This window comes from Tamandua tetradactyla, chromosome 16 (assembly GCF_023851605.1).
Source record: "Tamandua tetradactyla isolate mTamTet1 chromosome 16, mTamTet1.pri, whole genome shotgun sequence".
Taxonomy (NCBI): Eukaryota; Metazoa; Chordata; class Mammalia; order Pilosa; family Myrmecophagidae; genus Tamandua; species Tamandua tetradactyla.
Genome location: NC_135342.1, coordinates 49,691,146 through 49,712,937, shown reverse-complemented (window position 1 = coordinate 49,712,937; position 21,792 = coordinate 49,691,146). Strand labels below are relative to the sequence as shown.

At 39.0% G+C, this 21,792-nt stretch overlaps 1 protein-coding gene across 9 annotated transcripts in view; it reads left to right on the top strand.

Moving 5' to 3' along the window:
- Nucleotides 1-21,792, top strand: part of LOC143659472 (uncharacterized) — a 241,319-nt gene that overhangs the window by 107,851 nt on the left and 111,676 nt on the right. For 8 of the 9 annotated variants that reach the window (XR_013163573.1, XR_013163572.1, XR_013163571.1 and 5 more), the window contains one exon: nt 15,041-15,326. The gene's annotated coding sequence lies outside the window, so the exon portion shown is untranslated. Of the gene's footprint in view, nt 1-15,040; nt 15,327-21,792 lie in introns of those variants that run through there. The other variant, XR_013163566.1, reaches the window with a different exon arrangement.

The window sequence follows — 21,792 nt, the reverse complement described above, 5'->3', positions numbered from 1 at the left end:
CAAGTCCAAGTAATTATTTGGGAGGTGTGGGAGAGTGGAGGAAGTGAGACTGGAAAGGGAAGGAACCATTAAAAGGTGTTTATCAGGCCACTTATCACTGTGGGCAATGGGAGCTTATTCCTACAGGAAAACTAAAGTATTATGAAGCCTTGCCTAGGAGTTATTCCATCCGAGGGGTAAGGGAGCTGCAGTATTTATATACCACTTTCTTCAGTCTTCTTTAAGGGCTGTAGAGAGTGGAAATATTATTCCCCAGCATTATGGGCTGACGATGGCTTGGGGAAAAGTAACTGGAGAGAGATGTAGAAACTGACAGTTGGAGGTGTGTTAGAGGACAATTAGGTGGGACAGTCTGAATATAGGGACTTTTCTTTATAAAATGGGTTTTTGTGTTTGTTTGTATTAAATTTATGGACTACATTTGATAACCCAGGCCTCCACCGTTTTCTTTTCACTAACCTAGGTCCTTAGCTACCAGTAAGTGAAATGTCCACAGAAACAGGAAAGGGTTAGAACAGGTGGGGTCCTGGAAAGGGTACTGAAGGTAACTGGAATATATTCTTGTTATGCTTTCCCAGATAATTCTGTGCCCTTGGGGTTCTCACCCCTTCTGTCTGTATTAATACTCAGGTAGCCTCCAGGTAAAACAGGAGGATCTGAGATCTAAGCTTTGCCAAGCATTTGATTTTGGGGCTATTTTTTTAGCCCCATGGAGCTCAGATGACCTCATTTGAGAATAATGGCTGAGCCTAGATGTTCTCTAAATTCCAGCTAACTTCTAATATTCTGTACTTCTTTGGTTAAGCACTCTGAGATATGTGGCTGTTGAAGGACAAATGGAACCTCAGGCAATATCATTTTAGTTCAGTTCTTTCTCCAACCTGGTCAAAGTCTCTCATTGGTTGTGAAACGGGGGACATCTGCAAAGAGGATGTAGTAGATCTCTTTGGGGGATTTATCTGGGCATCTCCCTCCACCCCTATCACTCACAGGAGGGAGCCTATTATGTGACCCTGGTCAGGTGATAGGATCAAGCTGGGAAATTAAGAAACTCTTGCCTTCAAATGTTGATTTGATATTGAGAAATTCAAGCTAGGTCTGGTTGGTCCTTTGGAGTGAGGACATGTACATGTGGAAGCGATAGTGCAGGTGTATTTGGTCAAAGTGCTCAAAGAAGCAAAGAAAATTGGTTTTTAGAGAGCAAATAATGTGCAGACAGAGAATTGGACTACTGAGTCCTGGGAAGATGAACGAATAGCTCAGGTCCTGCTGGCTTCCCAGGCCCTCGTGTCTGTCCTTCATGAGGCCTGAAAGCCAACTTTGCAAGCCCTTGGGTTTGGGGAGATAAATCCCCTGTAAACTTCCAGTATGATTATATTTTTTCTTAATCTAGATTGAGTGGATTTTCCCCCTATGTAGACAAAGAGCTCTGATTGAGAGAAATTAGAGGATTGGGACTAATGAAGGTTCTAAGAGGTAAAGATTAACTAGTGATGTTAAAGATGATGCTCTGAGCCCTTCAGTGGGGGTGCATGAGGTTTTTTTGCTGTTGTTGTTGGTTTGGTTCTTTAAATCAGAAGCTGATTGTTGAGTTAATTGTACTCCTTAATTAATGAGGACTGAAAGTCAAGGTCCCTCTTATTTTCTTCACCCTTTTATTTCTAATCTCCTCTCTCAGTCTTCACCATCCTCTCCTTATACAGGCAACCACTGTAATATGTTTCATATATATCCTTGGATATGCTTGTGTCCTTGAAAACACACAGTGTTCCTTGGCTTATGAATATGCTTTATTTCCACAAATGGCTTTGTGTCATGAATCTCATTCTGTGCCATGTTCCTTCATTGAGACCTGTGTTGCTCTACATGCACCTAGCTCATTGTTTCATTCTGAAGCATAGGCTTTCATGACATGCATCCATTCTTTTTTTGTTTACTCGTTCTCTTTGTGATGGACACCTAGGTTGCCTGCAACTACCATCATTATAATGCTACAAATGGACATCTTTGCACATCTCCACATGTGGCTTTGGTGCAAGTTTCCTGGGTTGCATAGACAAGAGTGGGATTGCTGGGTCACAGAGTATAAGTGTACTTAACACCATTCAGAACTGCCAGATTGTTCTCTAGAAATACTACATAATTTAAATCCAGTGGTATGCTTCTTAGCCAATACTTCATATTATATGACTTGCTAATTTTTGCAGTCTTGATGAGTGTAAAGTGGTATATCATTATTTTAATTTACATTTCTCTTAATACTAGAAAGGCTAAGCATTTCTTAGTAGCCATTAGAGTGTCCCCTAATGTCAGATTATCATACATCCTGGTTTGCCTGGAGCAGTTCAGGTTTGTCTGTTATCCTGGTATTGTTATTGAAGTTCACCTTTTCACTCTCAAAGTGTAGTGGTTTAGTTGATAAATGATATGACCATCTGATCCGTCTGTGACTTGTCTATTCATAACTTTCTTCTTTATTCGGTCAGATTTCCTCTTTTTTCTTTATTTGTAGAACTTACTATTAAAATGTATGATGTCCTTTGTTTAGATAACAAATTTTTTTTTTCCAGTTTGTCACCTATCTATCCTCTCTGTGAGGTCATTAATTGAATGTAATTTCTCTGATGTGGTCAATTTTTGCATAAGTTTTATGACTTTCAGCTCCTGTTCAATAAATCTCTTTCCATCCCAATGTTACAAAGATATTCTCTACATATTCTTCTATTAGTCTAAAAGTTTTAATTTCCACATTTAAGTCCATAACATATTTGAGATTTACATTTATGAATGGTATGAAGCAGGGACCCAATTTTATTTTTCTCCACATAGTCAGTTTTCTCAACAATATTTTTTTAAACACCCCATCCTTTCCTCACTATTGTGATACTCCCCTGTTTTACACTGATTTTTCAGAGCTCTCTGTTCTGTTGACTTCTCTCTCTGTTCCTGGATCACTATCACAATTATTATTTTAAAAAATTGTAATTTGTATCTCTTGTAGTATGTCTTAAGATCTAGTGGAATGGATGTTTCTATGTGTTTGCTCTCAAAATTAATATAGCAATCTGTGGTCTATTGGAAACAATTTATCAAGTTCCTCAAAATATTTTAAATTAGAATTGCATTGAATTACAGATTAATTTAGTGAGAACTGACATTTTTACATCCTTGTCCTATCTAATAACATGGCATATCTCTTCACCTTTTAATATTTTCTTTGACGCCCCTTAATTATTTTTACTTTTTAGATGCATAAAAATGATATACCTTCTTTGTTAGGATAATTTAGAGATATTTATAGTTTTGTTGCTATTTTGACTAGTATCTTATTTTCTAGTATATTTCCCAGCTGCATATTGTTGGTATGATTTATTTTTCCTGTTGTCGAAGCAGTAATTCAGTCTTACACTCTCTCATCCTGCCACCTTGGTGACAAAGGACATATGTTTGCAGCATAAGTGAAAGGGGTTCAGGATGTTCAATGATCAAAATTGAACAAGTGGGAGACTCAGGTTCAATTCCTGGTCCATGTACTTCCTCAAAAAATAAACAAGCAAACAAACAAATAAAAACCAAACAGATAAAAAACAAACAAACAAAAATTCAACAAATGGTGGTGCAATAAAGAAATGTGACCCCTGCCATGCAGAATACAAAAAGAAAAAAAAAAAAGGAAACAAAACTACCAGATTATATAGGACTCTCAAACTTAAACATGTAGTGATAGTTTCTAACCATCTGAACTGTATGGCTATGGATGTCATGTATAAATTCATTAGAAAATTATTGAGCTTCAGTGCTGGAATGGCTTTAAGAGTCATCTAGTCCAAATGTTAGATGCTTTTGTTCTATCTACAGCATGTTAGGTTGGTGGCTAGTCAGCAGGTACTCAAACATTACTACTTTCTGAAGAAACCCAATCCATATCTTTACAAGTTTCTTGATACTTTTTCCTTCAATCTGAGCAATGGTGTTCTGTCACGTGTATTCATTATTCCCCCTCTAAATATATATATAGATCTGAGTTTTTTATTTTTTAACTTTTTTAATTGTGTAATATAGTATATATACAAAGCAAAGAAAGAAAAAAGCAACAGTTTTCAAAGCACTCTTCAACAAGTAGCTACAGGACAGATCCCTGGGTTTTTCATGGGCCTCCATACCATTGTCTCAGATTTTTCCTTCTAGCTGCTCCAGAACTGTGGACGCTAAAAGGAGTAAATACTTTTTTTTATCATCACAATCGACTTTTATTTTTCTTTTTTGTGAAAAATAACATATATACAAAAAAGCAATAAATTTCAAAGCACAGTGCAAGAATTGGTTGTAAAATAGATTTCAGAGCTTGGTATGTGTTACAGTTCCACCATTTTAGATTTTTACTTCTAGCTGCTCTAAGATACTGGAGACTAAAAGAGATATCAATTTAATGATTCAGCAATCATATTCATTTGTTAAATCCTAACTTCCTTGTATAACTTCACAATCATCTTTGAACTTTCTGTCCTTCTCTTTAGGGGTATTTGGGCTATGGCCATTCTAACTTTCATATTGGAAGGGGCTGCAATAATATGGGGTCAGGAGATGGAACTATCTGATGTTCTGAAGAAGCTGGGCCCTCTAGGTTTCAGGACTTTTTTGGTTCAGGGACACATCTGGAGTTGTAGTTTTCTGGAAAGTTACCCTAGTACATAGAGCCTTTGTAGAATCTTACATATTGCCTTAGGTGTTCTTTAGGATTGGCTGGAATGGTTTTTGTTGGGGTTTGACAAATTATGATAGGTAGCAATGTCTAAACGAAGCTTGTGTAAGAGCAACCTCCAGAGTAGCCTCTCAACTCTATTTGAACTCTCCCTACCACTGATACCTTATTAGTTACACTTCTTTTCCCTTTTGGTCAGGATGGAATTGTTGATCCCATGATGCCAGAGCCAGACTCATCCCTGGGAGTCATCTCCCATGCTGCCAGGGAGACTTTCACCCCTGGATGTCATGTTTCACATGGGGGATGGGCAGTGATTTCCCTTGCAGAGTTTGCCTCCACTGTATTTTTTTAATATTCCTGTTATGGTGCTTTTCAGTTTAAATTTCAGTAATTTGATCACTTTATATTTTGCTCTTACATGCAGGGCTCTGAATACCTCTGGGTAGGCAGCCATGACTTCATGGTTTTGTTATGTGTGTGTATTTTGTATATAGAATCCCTCTTCTGTAATTCTTGTCTCCTGGACCTGAAGCTTTTTGTTCACCTCAGCCACCACTGTGGCTGCCCTTCCTGAGAGACCACTCACAATCATTTACCAATAACCACTGACTCAACTTGGGTTTGCTGAGTTATTTCCTAGAGCCCACCAGTCCCTTGCCCAAGGGAGCCTCCTCTCTTGTTTTGGTTGTTGCTGTGGAAACTGACCAGCCAGGTCCACAGGCAGAGTTTCTAGCTACTCATGTCAATTCCAGAGTTAGATGAAATGTTCTAACATGGGATGTGGGATCTGGCTTCCCAAACAGGTACTGAAGGGGCCAAATTATGACAGCTGGAATTTCAGAGGAGTCAAGTCCTGTAGGGTCAACATTGGCCAATGGAAAACAGAATACAAGAGAGTAAATTCCCATTCCTCACTTTTCTCCCAAAGACTGTTTCAAGAAACAGTTCTACCATAGGCCCTGTTTAGATCATCCTGTGTGACCAACACTGAACAAGTGACCAACTCTGTGTCTTCATGGCTCATGATAAAATGTTGCTCCATACATTTACACATCACATGCCATTCCTTCCCATCCTTCCCTGCATCACTTCCATTTTCCATCATTCTTACTGCCCTGGGATTCTATATCTCACATAAAGCATCAGTGCTTAATCCTTACTTCAGGCTCCGTTTTCTAGGGAAATTGAACTAAGACAAAGGCCATAGGGGAAAAAAACCAATCCTTCAGAAGCTTATAGCAATCCTTTAAGAATCTGACTTTAGCTATCATTGTATTTATCCCAATGGATAACCTTTCTCTTCTAAGTTTCAATCCGTTTGTCATCTTGAACCCTCTTCTCTGAATTAGCTTTAATTTGTCAATATCCCTCTTCAAATATGGTGCTGAGAATGGAATGGGACTCACAATATCAAGTTTAACTCTTAAGAGATGCATTACCTCAAATAACTTTTCCTCGTTTTATAGAAAGAAAAATAAGTAGGAGTAATAAATAAGAAAGAAAATTAAGTTTGAGATATATTTTATAATATAAAATATATTTTATATTTGAGATATATTTTATAATATAATATAAAATAATTATGTTATATTAGATCAAATAGATTGAAAAAGCTTCTCTAATGATAATCATTATGAATGGGATTTAAAGGGCAAGGAATATTGGACTGTAGGTTAAAATGACAGGTTTCCTAGAAACATTTTACAATGTGCCAATGGATAGTACATTCTTATTTATAAAACAGTTTCATTTGCACAGTTTCACAGTGTAGTGCAGATGTTATCATTAGTCTTGTTTTACTCACAAGGCAACTGGTTCAATGCTATTAGTCACTTCAGTATCTCATAGCTAGTAAGTGAGTTGACTAGGAGTTGAACCTGTCTCCAAATCGCCCACTCTTTCTTGTGATGCTAAATTGCTTCTCAACACATTAGTAGTTAATAGAGTGGACTTAATTTGGCAACCGCCATCACTACCACCAAATTGATTGACAGAGTAGTTAATGAATTCAACACCTGGTCTCAGAGCACCAAGACAGCTTGACTGACATGGTATTCCCAAAGAGAATGTCATCAGCCTATTGTTTCCCTACAACAAAGCATTCTGGCTACAGAATCTAATTCCCAACAAGTACCTTATAGGAGGGGGGAATGGGTAAGTAACATTTGACCTCATGATACAGGCAGAGTAATTGGAACAAAAGACAACTGAGGAAAGAAACCTGCATTGTACTTATACTGTTTATCCAACCAAAGAAGTTGGAACCTCTGTAATGGAGAAACTTAAGATAGTTGATGAGACCAGGCTCACCCATAGAACCATAAAAGAACAATACAACAGAATATGATCAGGCTGAGACCCTAAGTGCTATCAGGACTGTGACAGCCTTCAGGAAGGAGCAAAGGAATCAAGTTAAGCCCTTTAACCTCAGCAGTAGCTCTATCATGGTTCTTACTGTGTGGCCTACTGCAGGCCTCCATCTATCTCAGACTTTCGAGCACATAATCATCCTGCCTAGGATCTAAGACAGAAGATAGTCACGTCTTGTAATTCAAGAAAGAAATGTTAGGAATTGATAACCCAACATGGTTCAATCAATATTACAAAGCAATGTCCATTGATGGGTTTTCATCTTTTTTTTCTTGGAGTCAAAGCTCTCTCAATGGAGAAGCAATTAAGATATTGTGATTCTTGTTTTCTCTTCTTCATTGTAACTGCACTGGCTTTAGTTCATGCTTTTGTCATCTCCTGGGTGAAATATAACTATAATCCAAACTAGTTTCTATATACTTTCTCCTTCCTCCTATCCACTCTTTACATTGCTTATAGAATTATCTTTGTAAAACACATCTCTTTATGTGGAAGTTTGTATTAATGTCCCCAATTTCCTACTCCTCCTTTCATCTATACCTTTTGTCTCAGACTTTGCAGCTCCTCCCAAAGGGGAGGACAATGTTTCCTGACTCCTTAATTTTGGATTTATTGACCATGTGAGTTGTTTCAATCAACAGAATGGGGTAAAAGTGATAATGTATTCATTCCCATTGTAGGCTTTAAGAAGTCTTGGCATTTCCTCTTGCTCACTTTGTTTTTGCCATCATTATGAGAGGGAAATAGCTTAACAAGCCCACTAGTTGAGGAAGAAGATGAGAGATATGGGGCAAAACTTCCCTAAGATGCCCCAGCTAGGCCTGGCCTAGAACTGAGCTCCAGCCAACCCTTGGGTATATGAGTGAGCCCAGACAAGTTCAGCAAAGCATAGTTTGGAGCAGCACCCTAGATGATTTGTGAACTTGTTGAATGATTGTTGATTTAAGCTATTGAGTTTTTGGGGTGGTTTGTTATGCAGCAATAGCTAACTGATATCCTATCTCATCATTTTGCTTAAAAAAATTTTTAAGGACACCTTATTGTGTGCAAGATAAACTTAAAACATTTCAGCATGACATTGCCTTCCCTTCAACATCCTTTACATCCTCATTTGCCATAGCCTTCATCTCTTTTTCTCATCCTGTGTTTGCCATTGCCTTCCTCAGTGTGCATTCTGACTCCAAATCCCTAGAACATTTGCTTTCCTAACTGGTTAAAACTCAATCATTCTTCAAGCTTAGCTCAAGTGTCATTTCCACTGTGAAAAGTTTCTCTGTCAACCATATTTGTTATCCCATCCATACCCCTATAAAATAATTAGTCCCTCCTTTCTTTATGCTTCCACATCACTTTATTGTCACTTTTAGTACAGCCTCTCAAAATTAAAGTTTGTTTTTGTGGCTGGCTGGCTAGTTGCCTACCCAAGGTCTATGTTCTGTCCATCTTCCCTAATGTCACAGATCCTGATTTTGTTCAGGGTGGCAATGATCCCCACTAGCCCTGAATGCCTCCCCACTGTTTTTCAGGTTTCTGTTACATGAAGATGAATGCAATTTTCATGGATGCACTTGTGTTCATGTCTGCCTTATCCAATGGACATGGCTTCCCTGAGGGCCAGGAACTATATCCTTGCTCATTTTGGTGACTTTAGCACCCAGCAGAGTGGTGGGCACATAGTAGATCCTGATAAATGCTTGTTGAATTTAGTTGAAATATGCACATGACCTGAGAGCAGAAAGTTTGGGGCTCTGAGTCTAGGCTTCAATTTTTTAGCAGAGTTTGTAGAATACTTACCCATATGTCTGTCCCCAACCTCACCCCTCTTTTTCTCTATCTCTGAGAGAATACCCTCTGGTACCCTAGAGAGAATTGCAATAGGTGGATATTGCTGATGAATGAGCCACACCCCTTAAGAAGAGTATTTCACTATCTATAAAAGTTTAGAGGGCAATGTTAGTAGGCTTCTCTGTTAATGAGTTGATACCTCATTAGAATTGGAATGGGGCTGAGATAGTTAGAGGGATAATTCTTACCTCCCTTACCCCATTACCAGTTGAGAACTGTTTCTAAACAACTTTAAGGAAATATCAAATTGAACTAGTAAGATGTGGCTATACACTCTCATGAAGAAACCAAAGAGGAGTGAAGGAGTGGTCTCAGGGCTGATCCCAGAACAGTTTTCCTGGCCGCCTTCCTAATCCTGAGGTCAGTGTCTCAAACCAAAGACATCTTTACAAGTTTCACCTATGAGCATCATTTTGTTCTGCAGAAATTCTAGTTTTTCCCTTTCCTCTGATGTTTTCTTTTCCTCTTTCAAATGTGATTAGCTTTCTCTTTTTCAAAGTAAAACAAAGCAAAACTAAATGTCTTTTTCCTTTATGCCATTCTTCCTAATAGCCATTCCTGTTTGTTTTTCTCCACTTCTCTTTCATGTGGACACTGCTTTCAATTCTCATATGCCTTCATTTCTCACCTACCCATTCTCTTTTCAAATTGCTGAAATATAGCTTCAGTTCCATTGTTCCGCTATAGCTTCCCTGGGTAAGGTTTCCAGTGAACTCCGTCTTGTCAATCCCACTGACCCTTTTGCAATCTTCCTCCTCCTTAGTTCCCCTTTGGCTGTTTGAAATGGTGGATGATCCACTCAAGAGCCACTTCTTTCAGTAAGGCACCCTGACCACAACTCACACTGAGATCTCCTTTTCCAGCAGAAAGCATTTAGCAGTACTTTCACTTGTTTATGTACACACAATTTTCTTTTTCTAATACATTATGGTCTTCTTGAGATAGAGACCAAGTGCTGGGGATATTCAGTATCCCTACAAATAGAAAAACCTAGCGCAAATATTAGCTCATAAAAGATGCTCAATACAAGCCTGATTAATTACATTCACCATGATTGATCAATTTCATGCCCTTCTTTCTCTTTTCCAGATCTAATTCTATCCATATTTAAGTTTATCCCAAGATTGTTCTCCTTTCAGTTACCCTCCTGGCCACTTTACCAATGTGGACTAATCCCTCTTCAGGTCACTGATGCTATTAAAGTCTATGGCAAGTAGAATAAGGCCCCAAAAGATACCCAGGACCTTATCCCTAGAAGTTGTGAATGGTTCCTTACATGGCAAAAGAGTCTTTGCAAATGTGGTTAAGGATCGTGAGATGGGGGGGTTACCCTGAATTATCCAGGTTAGTCCTAACTGTATTCATAAGTGTTCTTGTAATACAGAAGTAGAGGTAGTTTTGACTACAGACGAGAAGACAGTAAGGTAACCAGGGAATCAATGTTGGAGTGATGTGGGCACAAACCAAGAAATGCCTGCAGTCACCAGAAGTTGGAAGAGGCAAGGAACAGATTCTCCACTAAAGCCTCTAAAAGGAACGAGCCCTGAGGATACACTGACTTTAGCATAGTAATACTGATTTTCTACTTCTGGCTTCTAGAACTATAAAAGAATACATTTCTGTTGTTTTTACACCAGAACACACCGCCAAGGTTGTGGTAATTTGTTACAGCAGCCATAGGACATGAATACAAGGACTCTACATTCTAAATGGAGTTTGACGTAAACACTGCCTTGAATTGTCTTCTGATTGCTTCAGATATGATCATTTTACTTCTCCAACTTAGACTGCAAAACCCCATAAAGAAAGAGTTTGCATCCACCCACAATTTCTAGTCAAAAGTCTAGGCACACAGGATGCACAGCAGATCTGTTGCACTGAACTTCACCGAGTCTCTCAGAATGGTATATATGCCTCCTAAGGAGAGAAATGGTGCTGACATTGATCCGAACTCAAATTTGATGGATTTGATTCTGAAATATTTGTCAGGATGAGTGAGGAGAAGATTCAGTATCAGTAAGGGCTTCTATTAACCAGTAGCTTTGTAGATTCTTCTAGATTTCAAGATCTTATAATTCCAATACTGAAGGATCGTCCCAACTTTGCAGTGGGGTAGCCTATTAATATCACTGATATTCTCAGACATGAAAGGCAATCTCCTACAGCCAATATTGCTATTATTTCAAGATAGAAATTATTTATAACAAGTTTTCACATATGGAAAGCATTTTTGGTTTTCAAAGTATCTCCTATTTATGATTTCACTTGATTATCAGAACAAACCACCAAGGTAGTCATGGCAAGAATTATTTACCTGCCGAGAAGTTGAGTTCCGCCAAAGTCAAGTGGCCTGACCAAGGTTACACGGTCATGGTTCTTCAGCATCAGAAGCACCAAGTAGCCATTACAATCTGATGACCATTCTGCAGAGAAACTGAGGACCCACAGTAAAGGTCGAGCTAAGCAGCTTCATGTTTCTGGCAGTGTCCACCTCAGTGGTCCTGGAGGAAAGTCAAACAACTTGTCCCCAGGTGAATTGTGAATGCAAGAATAGAATCCTGAAGCTCTAGGGAGTGAAAAATCATCTGGACCTTCACCCTGTCTCCTTGCTGGCTAATACCTAAAAATATAGGATTGACAACTGTCTCCTGTCTTCTGCTGTTCCTTGGGGAGGAACTTCTATCATCTATTTACATCTGTATTTTATCGCTCCAGAAATCCTTCAATAAATCCAACTTCCGTCAATGGCTGAGAGATTCCAAACAGAGTTGAGAGGTTATCCTGGAGGTTATTCTTATGCATCAAGTAGATATCACCTTGTTATTCAAGATGTAATGGAGAGGCTGGAGGGAACTGCCTGAAAATGTAGAGCTGTGTTCCAGTAGCCATGTTCCTTGAGGATGATTGAATAATGATACAGCTGTCACAATGTGACTGTGTGATTGTGAAAACCTTGTGTCTGATGCTCCTTTTATCTACCTTATCAACAGACAAGTAGAACATATGGAATAAAAATAAATAATAGGGGGAACAAATGTTAAAATAAATTTAGTTTGAAATGCTAGTGATCAATGAAAGGGAAGGGTAAGGGGTATGGCATGTATAATCTTTTTTTTTCTGTTTTTGTTTTATTTCTTTTTCTGTTGTCTTTTTATTTCTTTTTCTGAATTGATGCAAATATTCTAAGAAATGATGAATATGCAACTAAGTGATGATATTGTGAATTACTGATTATGTATGTTGTTTTATTTTGTTTATTTTTTAATTAATAAATAAATTTAAAAAATAAATCCAACTTCCATCATTCTTGCTTTTGTTTAAGCCAAATTCCTTTTTTTTCTGAGCCCCTGGATCCATAAAAAATATCTGATTTATATCTGTTTGAGATTGAAATTTGAGGTGAAAGGTATTAGGCAATTATTTCCCACTTTTGTGACATCTTTCTGCAGTGAGGAAATGAGATAGAAGAATGAAGTTAATCAGAACTTTCAATTTCATTTCTCTCCAAAGCTTTGTAAGAATGAGATCCATTTAAATACTACAGACGGCTTCATTATATTTAAGTAAACAATATATTCATTTTTGAAATAAGTTTTATTGGGATATAACTCACATATAAAACAATTCTCCAATTTAAAATGTGTAATCCAGTGATTTTAGTATATTCATGCAGTTGTGCAACCATTACCACAATCTAATTTTAGAATATTTTTTTCCTCTCTAAACGAAACCTTGTGCACGTTAATAGTAACTCCCCATTTCCCTCCAGTCCCCTACTCCCAAGTCATTGGCAACTACTAATCTATGTCTCTCTCTAAAGATTTGCTTATTCTGGAAATTTCATATAAATGAAATAATGCAATAAGTAGTCCCTTAGAACTGGCTTCTTCCAGTTGTAAAGTTTTTATCCACATTGCACCATGTATCAGCATTTCATTCCTTTTTATAACTGAATAATATTTCTTTGTATAAATAAATCACATCTTATCTATTTAATCATCAGTTCATGGATAGCCGATTGTTTCCAATTATTGGCTATTAGGAGTAAAGCTGTTATAGACATTCATGTACAGGCTTTTGTGTGAATGCATGTTTTAATTTTCTCAAGTATATATCTAAGAGTGGAATTACTGGGTCATAGTGGCTAACACTAAGCTTAAATTTTTAAGGAACTGCCAAACTATTCTCAACATATTCATTTTAAGGGAATTCATGATCCCTTTAGGATGAGAAATACGAAGAAGAAGAGAAATATGTTTATGGTGGTGGTCCACTGGGCACTATAGTGTACGCTCAGCCAAAAGCAGCAGATCCCTGCTGTCATGGAACTGATCCAGGTTAATCTATACAAGTGCAGAACATTGCAAAAGGTATTGGCTGTGCTTTGCCAAGCCCAAGGAATGTCCCAGAATCAGTTATTCTGCTTGGAATAAAGATGGAACAGGAGGTTCATTTTTGACCTTGGAGCAAGACAGAAAGACCAACCAACACATTTTGTTGGTGAGCCAAGGCAACTGCCATGAGCAAGGGCCTCATTCAATGCTCTCCTCATACAGCTTGCCCCTCGCAGTCGCAGGCCTGGCCAGAGTAATGTTGTCTGGCCACCTTTGTCCTTTCATCTGCTTAGGCTAGTTATACTGTCACTTTGAGCTCTGGCTCTGCCCTCTCTGGCTCTGATTCCTGTGCAAAGGCGGATATCCAGATGTTAGGTATTTAGCAAATGCATTTTTCTGATGCCTTGGCAGGGTTGCTTTCAGATGGGGATGAATATTTGATGCTGTCGGCTCTTGGGAACATATACACTCAAATGACCAGCAAAGGCCCTGTGTCTCTCATTCCTTTTATAGTGACAGCTGATACATCATTTAAAGGACAAACATCCTAATGTGGCAACTCACTATGGTGCAGAGAGAGCCTGTTCTGGATTTTTCCAGTTGCCTTCTCTTCTGGAGTCTGCACAAGCCCTCCAGATTATAGTGAAAGATGCCTGTGTGGCTTCCAGTGATGAGGACAGAATGGCTGTTTTCATCTGTCTTCAGAGATTTGATTCTTCTTTAAGCCGCTCTTCCGCACATACAAGAACTCTTACCCACCATGTCATATTATCTAGCTCCTACTTAATGTTTCTGAGCAGTAAAAAAATCGTACATTATTACAGCTTTTTAGCTATCATAAGACTTTTAAAACTTTTTAGGGTCTTAGCAACATTTAGACCATCTTCACATTTTAGATAGATAACCGAGGCCTAAAAGGGAGGAGAATTTAAGACCATGAATGGATTAGTGGGGTCTACCTTCCACAACACTTCCCACTGCCTTCTGCCTAAAACTTACCCTTTCATCATCCTGGGGCTCTGCACTGTGGTCCACCATTACATCCCCAACTATATAGTTCGGTTTCTGGTACATGGTTCTGAGGCCAGGCTGCCTAGATTTGAATCTCGGATCTAGTGTACTTTCGGGGTGTTTTTGAAGTGACTTAGCCACGTGTGCCTCAGTTTCTTTATAAAATATAACTAATGATATCACCTATCTTAAAGGCTTTGTTTGAGAAATAAATTAATAGACTCAAAGAGCTTAAAATAGTGTCTTTTACAGAATAGGATCTCAATAATGTTGGCTTTTATCATTATTATTGAATGAATGAATGAATGTATGAGTTCTAAGCTCATCTCCTCAGAGGCCAATTCAGTAATCTCCAAATTTTTACTCACATCTCCAAATAACCATATCTTAACTGGGCTGGGAGGCTGGGCTAAGAAGGACAGACTTATAGGACCGGTGCTTTAAGTTGGAGGCCTTTGGGGTGTATTAACTGCCTACTGGATGTTAGTTAATCCAACCCTGGACTGACTTAGTTATCCTTCTCCGGGATTTCATGGGGCTCTGGAGGCATAAGTATAGTCTTTGAAATCTGGATGCAACTCCTGGCTTTCATTTATCACCAGTCTGTTTTATAGTAGATTTGTCTAAGCCATTTCATTCATGCAAAAGCCTTCTGACGTGCAATATAATCTTGCGAAAGTTTCCAACTCCTTTGAGCTTTGCTTAGAAACATAGCACACAAAGTTCTCAGCACCTCAAAAGGAGGCTTAAACTGATAAAAATGTGAATTTTGCAGATTTCACTTCTGTGCGGATAGTGGAACTGGTCCACCATGAATTCTGCCATTGGGAGGTCACCTTTACCATGATGGCCAGCGGACTGGCTGCATTCTGCTCAAGGATTGGGAGTCTGTATGAGAGGGTTTGTGAAGAGTGCTCATCACAGCCACCAGTCCTGGAAAACAACTCAAGTATGTGACATATCCAGAGCCAGAAAGGGCAAAGAAGTGGGCAGAGAAACTTTTGTTTCTGGCCCTTTCCTTCCTCCTGCTTTACCTACCTCTCACCTCCAATTCCAGAATTTAGAGAGGCATGGGATGAAAGGTATTGGATGATTTTATTGGCCTCCTTTGACAGAGGCAGTCAATGGATTAGCCAATGAGAAAATGAATGAATCCTAAATGTTGACATTTCAGATGTGACCCTTGTGTGAGAAAAGGTACATAAGGGAGCAATGAGCCTTCCTGGACCCCCCACTTCCTTTTTTTTTTCTTTCATATAATCATTCCTCTCTTGCTATATAATCAATAACTCACACTGTCATCACATAGTTGTATATTCATCATCATGATCATTTCTTAGAACATCTGCATCAATTCAGAAAAAGCAACAAAAAGAAAACAGAAAAGAATTCATACATACCATACCCCTTACCCCTCCCCTTTGCCGATCACCAGCATTTCAATCTACTAAATTTATTTTAACATTTGTTTCCCCTATTATTTACTTATTTTTAATCCATATGTTTTACTTGTCTGTCGATAAAGTAGAAAAAAGGAGCATCAGACACAGGGCTCTCGCAACCACACAGTCACACTGCGACAGCCATATCATCATACAATTATCTTCAAGAAACATGGCTACCAGAGCACAGCTCCACATTTTCAGGCAGTTCCTTCCAGCCTCTCCATTACACCTTAACTAAACAAGTGATATCTATTTAATGCATAAGAATAACCTCCAGGATAACCTCTCGACTCTGTGTGGAATCTCACAGCCATTAACATTTTATTTTGTCTCATTTTGCTCTTCCCCCTTTTGGTTGGAAGTTTTTCTCAATTCCTTGATGCTGAGTCTCAGCTCATTCTAGGATTTCTGTCCTACGTTTCCAGGAAGGTCCACACCCCTGGGAGTCATGTCCCACGTAGAGAGGGGAAGGGCAGTGAGTTTGCTTGCTGTGTCGGATGAGAGAGAGAGGCCACATCTGAGCAACAGAAGAGGTTCTCTTGGGGGTGACTCTTAGGCCTAATTTTAAGCAGGCTCAGCCTATCCTTTGTGGGATTACGTTTCATATGAACAAACCCCAAGACTGGAGGCTTGGCTTATTGCTTTGGCTGTCCCTATTGCCTGTGAGAATATCGAGAATTCTCCACTTGGGTAAGTTGAATTTTCCCCCTTTCTCACCATTCCCCCTAGGGGACTCTGCAAATACTTCCCTGTTCACTGTTCAGATTACTCTGGGATTTATCTGGGCATGACTCTGGACAAACCTACAAAATCTCATGCCCTATGCAAGGTTCCAAGTACTATGGTGGTCGATTAAGCTGTCCACATAAGTCACTTTCAACATGTAATAGGTAATTGTGATTTTTTTGACTGCAGTGGTCTTACTTGGGGAGCTTTTGAAAATATAGATTCCTTGGGCCCCAAAGTTTCTGATTTAACAAGTCTGGAGTGGAGCCTAGAAGTCTGAATTATTATAAAATTTCTCTCAAGTAATTCTATTATACAGGCAGGTATGCAAACATCTAAATCATTGATTCTCATTTCTGGCTGTGCAGTAGCCCCACAACCTGGGAGCTTTTAACAAAGAATCCATACCTGGATCTCACTCCCCAGTTCTGATAAAACTGATTTGAGGTAGGGATGCTGAGGATTCAGTATTTTTTTTAAGAGCTGCCATATGAACCTACATGAAAAATGAACAGTAAAATAGGTAATCACCTATTCCTCTTCTTAATATGGTCAATGCTGACCAGTAGGAGTGGCAATCAGACACAAAGGAAAGGAGCTTAGAGACCATTTAATCCAATGTTCCGAGTCCTCTCAATTCCATAGGTCAGTATAATTCACAAGATGTTTTGAGGTTAGCAAAAAGTTACCAACTTTTTATTTTGCCAAGTTGAGACATTTAAAAACCTCAACTATTATTACTTGCACATTTAATTTTTAAAAATGTTTTTTTGGAAAAGAAGTGACCCCAAACATATAGCATACAAAAAAGAAAAGAAAAAATGATGTTTTAAACTATATGTAGGAAGGACATGAGTTCAAAATAAAGGACAGCCTTTTTTTTCTTTTCACAATCACACAGTCACATTGCAAAAGCTGTATCATTATACAATCATCTTCAAGAAACATGGCTACTGGAACACAGCTCTACCTTTTCAGGCAGTTCCCTCCAGCCAGGACAGCCTTTTTTGCTGAACATATTCAACTTTAAAAGGAACTTGCTGCATAGTTGTCACCTTTCCTTATTTCAGTGAGGACCAGTACTGGTTCAAGGGCAGACCTTTCCTGAGCCAAAGTCATAAGTATACAGATGAGAAAATTGAGGGCTGCAATAAGGAAGGGACTTGGCTCTGATCTCAGTGAGATAGCAGCAGGGCTGGGACTGGCACTTTACCTACTTATGTCTCGTTTTGTATGCCTTTCCCAGAAGTCCTCTCCACAAGGGTTTGGATGAAATGCTTTCCATTTAACCGGAGTATGGGGTGGAGCATCTGGGAGTGGCAGCTCAGTCTTCCCAGCCACATCCACACATACTAAGAGCAATCACCTTGGTAATAAGGAAAGATAGGAGCTGTCATGAGGGCACTGTTTTTAAACCTTCAAAAAGGATGCTAGATGATTCTCCAAGGCTTCTGGGTGACAGAGGAGAAACTTCAGTTTCTTCAGTTGCCAAATGGGGGAGGATCTTATTGCTCCACCACACTGAGATCCTGTGCTTTGAAAGTTAAAAATCTGTAAAGAATTAATTTTCCAACTGTTTTCTGAAAAATCCAAGTAATTCCTTCCCTTATTATGCTGTGTGTGCATGTGTGTGTTTGTGTAGGGGTTCTAATAAGTTAACAAATTGGTTGCTTCTCTTAGAAATGCTTTGATTTGCAAAAAATCATTTACACATTCCCTTGGTGAAAGAATAAAACAGATTTCCAAATGCATTATCAATATGCAGGACATTTGGACTCTGTGATCGGAAATGGAAAAAAAAATTGTGGCTAGCTCTTGGATTCAGATGTTCAATTCAATATGTGCAAGAGATGGCTGAAAACAGGCATTGGCAGAATGCTCGCTTCCTTTGGTTGACACAGGACCATTGAAGGGCAGGCCTAAAGCCAACTTGGATCTCGAGTCCACCTGAAGAAGTCAAGTTCACTGCATAGAACTGTCAAGGATTAGAAGCAGGAAGTGATCATCCTTGAGTGTCTCCCATAAGGCTATAGCTTCTGCTTGAGGGCAGGGCCATGTCCTATTTGTGTCTTAGCCCAGATCTGGCCCCTCATAGATAGCAATACCTATTTGTTGAAATGAAGTGGCTTTTAGGGACCCAAAGGCATTTCCCTAAATTGAAATAGGTGACATCTTGAGAACTAGACTTAACCAGGGCAATTTTGTGGGGGTGGAAAGAATGAGCCTGGGAGCAGTCAAGAGGGAGTTGTATCTGTCACAAAGCCATTGGATAACAGTCTCAAAAATGGGTTATGAAGTTGCCCTCGCTGGGAGGGAGGAACACAGAACAGAAATGTCACTGACCTCATAAATTTGCTAAAATCTGGCCCTGCTCCACTCAGCCCATCCTTCTAGCACATATTTCCTAGAGCAAAACTTCAGCTTTAATATCCCAACTCCAAACCCTTCTAGAACCTCAGGTTCTTGTGGAATCCCACCTAGCAGAGGTAAAAGTCAGAATGGATTCAGTTTCCTCTAAAATCATCATCAACTTCGTTTTGACCTCTTTCCTGATTTCTAATTTAGTCAAGTGGACCCACATACCTTACAACCATGCCCTGCACCCTATTGATGCCTAAAGAAGGTCATTTCAAATACCATTGGGAGGGAGGTACGAAGCTCCTTTAGCCCCAGCTAGCTTCCTGCACTTGTGCATCTCTGCTTCTCAGGCTTGGGGAGGGTGCACCTCCCCATTCTGTGCTACTTAAGGAAGATGAAGGAAGCATACAGCAATGCAGCTAAAGTGCACAAAGAGCAGCTTTCTTATTGCACATAGAGGCAGCTCAAACATGGGGAGGTAAGTGACAGGCCTCAAATCATATCAGACAGTGGTGAAATTGGGGCTCTAACTGGGTTGTTGAACTCAATACAGCAGCACCCTAACCACCAAATCACATCATCTTTTGATGTCTGGTGAATGGGCTCATCTCTTTCCTTCATTATAAAAACAGTTCAGGCTCCCCAATCTTAGCCAATGCTTAAAAAGTTAAATAGTCTCTTTTGTTTTTTGTTTGTTTTGACTCAGTAGACCAATGGCTTAAGCTACAGTAGTCTTTAGGAATTAACCTGAAAATTTCCCCACAGTGTGTGTATGTATATGTATGTGTTTGTGTGCATGTATATGTAATTGTTTGTGCCTATGTTTGTTGTTTTGGGGTTTCTGTGTGTGTCTGTGTACCTGTGTGCATATATGTGTATTTGGGTCAGCGTAGGAGGTCACTGAGTTTGGGAAAGAGGAGGATCACAGGCCTAATCTCAAGTATTATAGGATGCGGCTCGTGCCCTGAGCTGTCCTGCACACACACCTCTGAGGCCCCTCCCCACAAGACCAAACCTGGATGTGGATGCAATGAGGATACCACTGTCCTCTGCTGAACTGAGAGGTGAATGCTGCTGATGGGCTGGCCTCACCTTGTCCCAGATGGGAGCAGGAATATGGAAATGAAATGAAGGGCTGTGTCCATGTGGGCTTTGGCTTATCTAAGCCTTTCAAGATCACCCCACTCCGACTTTGTAGTTCTTGGCTGCAGGCCTGATGCTTGACTATGGGCGGGAGTCAGTCATTTGCCCCAAGATTTCTCCAGGCAAGGTTTGCAGATAAGGGGTTTAGCTCTAGCAAAGCTTGCGTTGCATTTCTTAACTTCCTGGCTCCAGTAGGGTCAACATTTGGAATTATTCCAAGGCTTCTCAGATTGAATACTCTTCAGAGGTAAAGTAGGATCAATCCTCTCACCTGTCTGTAAATACAGTGCCCTGAGGGAAGAGGCCCAAACACTACTTCCAGATAAGAACACTTCACATTTGCACAGGGTGCTATAATGTATTCCCATTAGTTGTCTCAGGTGATTTTTCAGAAACCTGTGAGGAAAACAGAGCAGCAATTATCATTCTCAGCTAACAGATGGGAAAACTGAGGCCCAGAGAGTTTTGAGCTATTTGATTGACTTGGAGGTGATTAGCTAAGACATAAAATATGCCTCCAGCTGGAATGAAATCTAGCAAGCTTTAGATGAAAATAAATTAACTTGCAATATAGTCAATGCCCAGGAAAACATTCAGCAATCAACTAGATATTATAAGGGGAAAATTCATAGCAGTACTGCCAAACCACTTTCTAACAACTTTGGAAACTCAGTTTATGGCTTAGCCCCAATTTCTAGAGCATGTCCATTTTTAACAGGATTATCAGAAAGTAGTTAACAACTTTCCTTTTGATATAAAAATGTTTAAAGACATTTTGTTTTAAAGTTTTAAAAATCTCTGTATCTTGGTTATGACTCCTAATATGTTTGTAATGCAGGAACAAGAGTTATTATTGCTCCCATTTTGCTGATGCGAACCTAAAGCCTGAAGAAATTTCATACATTTATGTAATCAATGTTTGATCTGGTGTTTTCCCTGTGCCAGTTACTCCAGGGAGTGCAGTAACGAACAAGACAACCATACCCCTGACTATGATGGAACTCACAGCCAAGTAGGGTAGAGAAACAAACAGTTATGGTACCTGCAGGAGTACCTCTGTGGTTTCAGATGAGAAATCTGCTGTCATTTAAATTGTTTTTCCCCTGTAGGTAATGATGCTTATAATATTTCTTCTTTGTGCTCAGTTTTCAGAAATTTAATCATAACGTGTCTTGCTATGCATTTCTTTGGGTTTATCCTATTCGGGGTTGAATCAGCTTTTTAAATCTGTAGGCTTGCATTTTTCATCAAATTTGGGAAGTGTTTAGTGATTATTTCTATTCAACTATTCAACCCATTCATTTCTACTCAACTATTGAACCCATCCAAAGAGTTTTTTATTTATGCCATTTTTTTCAGTCATATATTTTTGTTTGGTTCTCTTTTTTTTTTACAATTTTCATTTCCTTGCTGAGATATTTTACTTTTTTCATTTATTTCAAGATAATTTTTAATTTCTTGTAAAGGCACTTTTATAATGACTGTTTTAAAATCCTTGAGAGATAATTCCAGCATCTGATTTATCTTGGTTTTGACATCAGTTGATTGTTTTTACCCATTCATTGTATTTTCCTGGTTTTTAGTAAGGCTGGTTATTTTCAGTTGTGTTCTATACTATACACTTTGGATATTAGGAGTCTCTGGGTGTTATTTCAGTCTTACATACCTGAAATAAATCCTATTTGATCATGGTATAAAATTCTTATTATACTTTATTGGACTCAATTAGTTAATATCTTGTTGATAACTTTTACGTCTATGTTCATGAGTGATACTGGACTGTAATTTTCCTTTTTTGTAATGTCTTTATGTGGTTTGGGTATTAAGGTAACACTGGCTTCATAAAATGAATTGG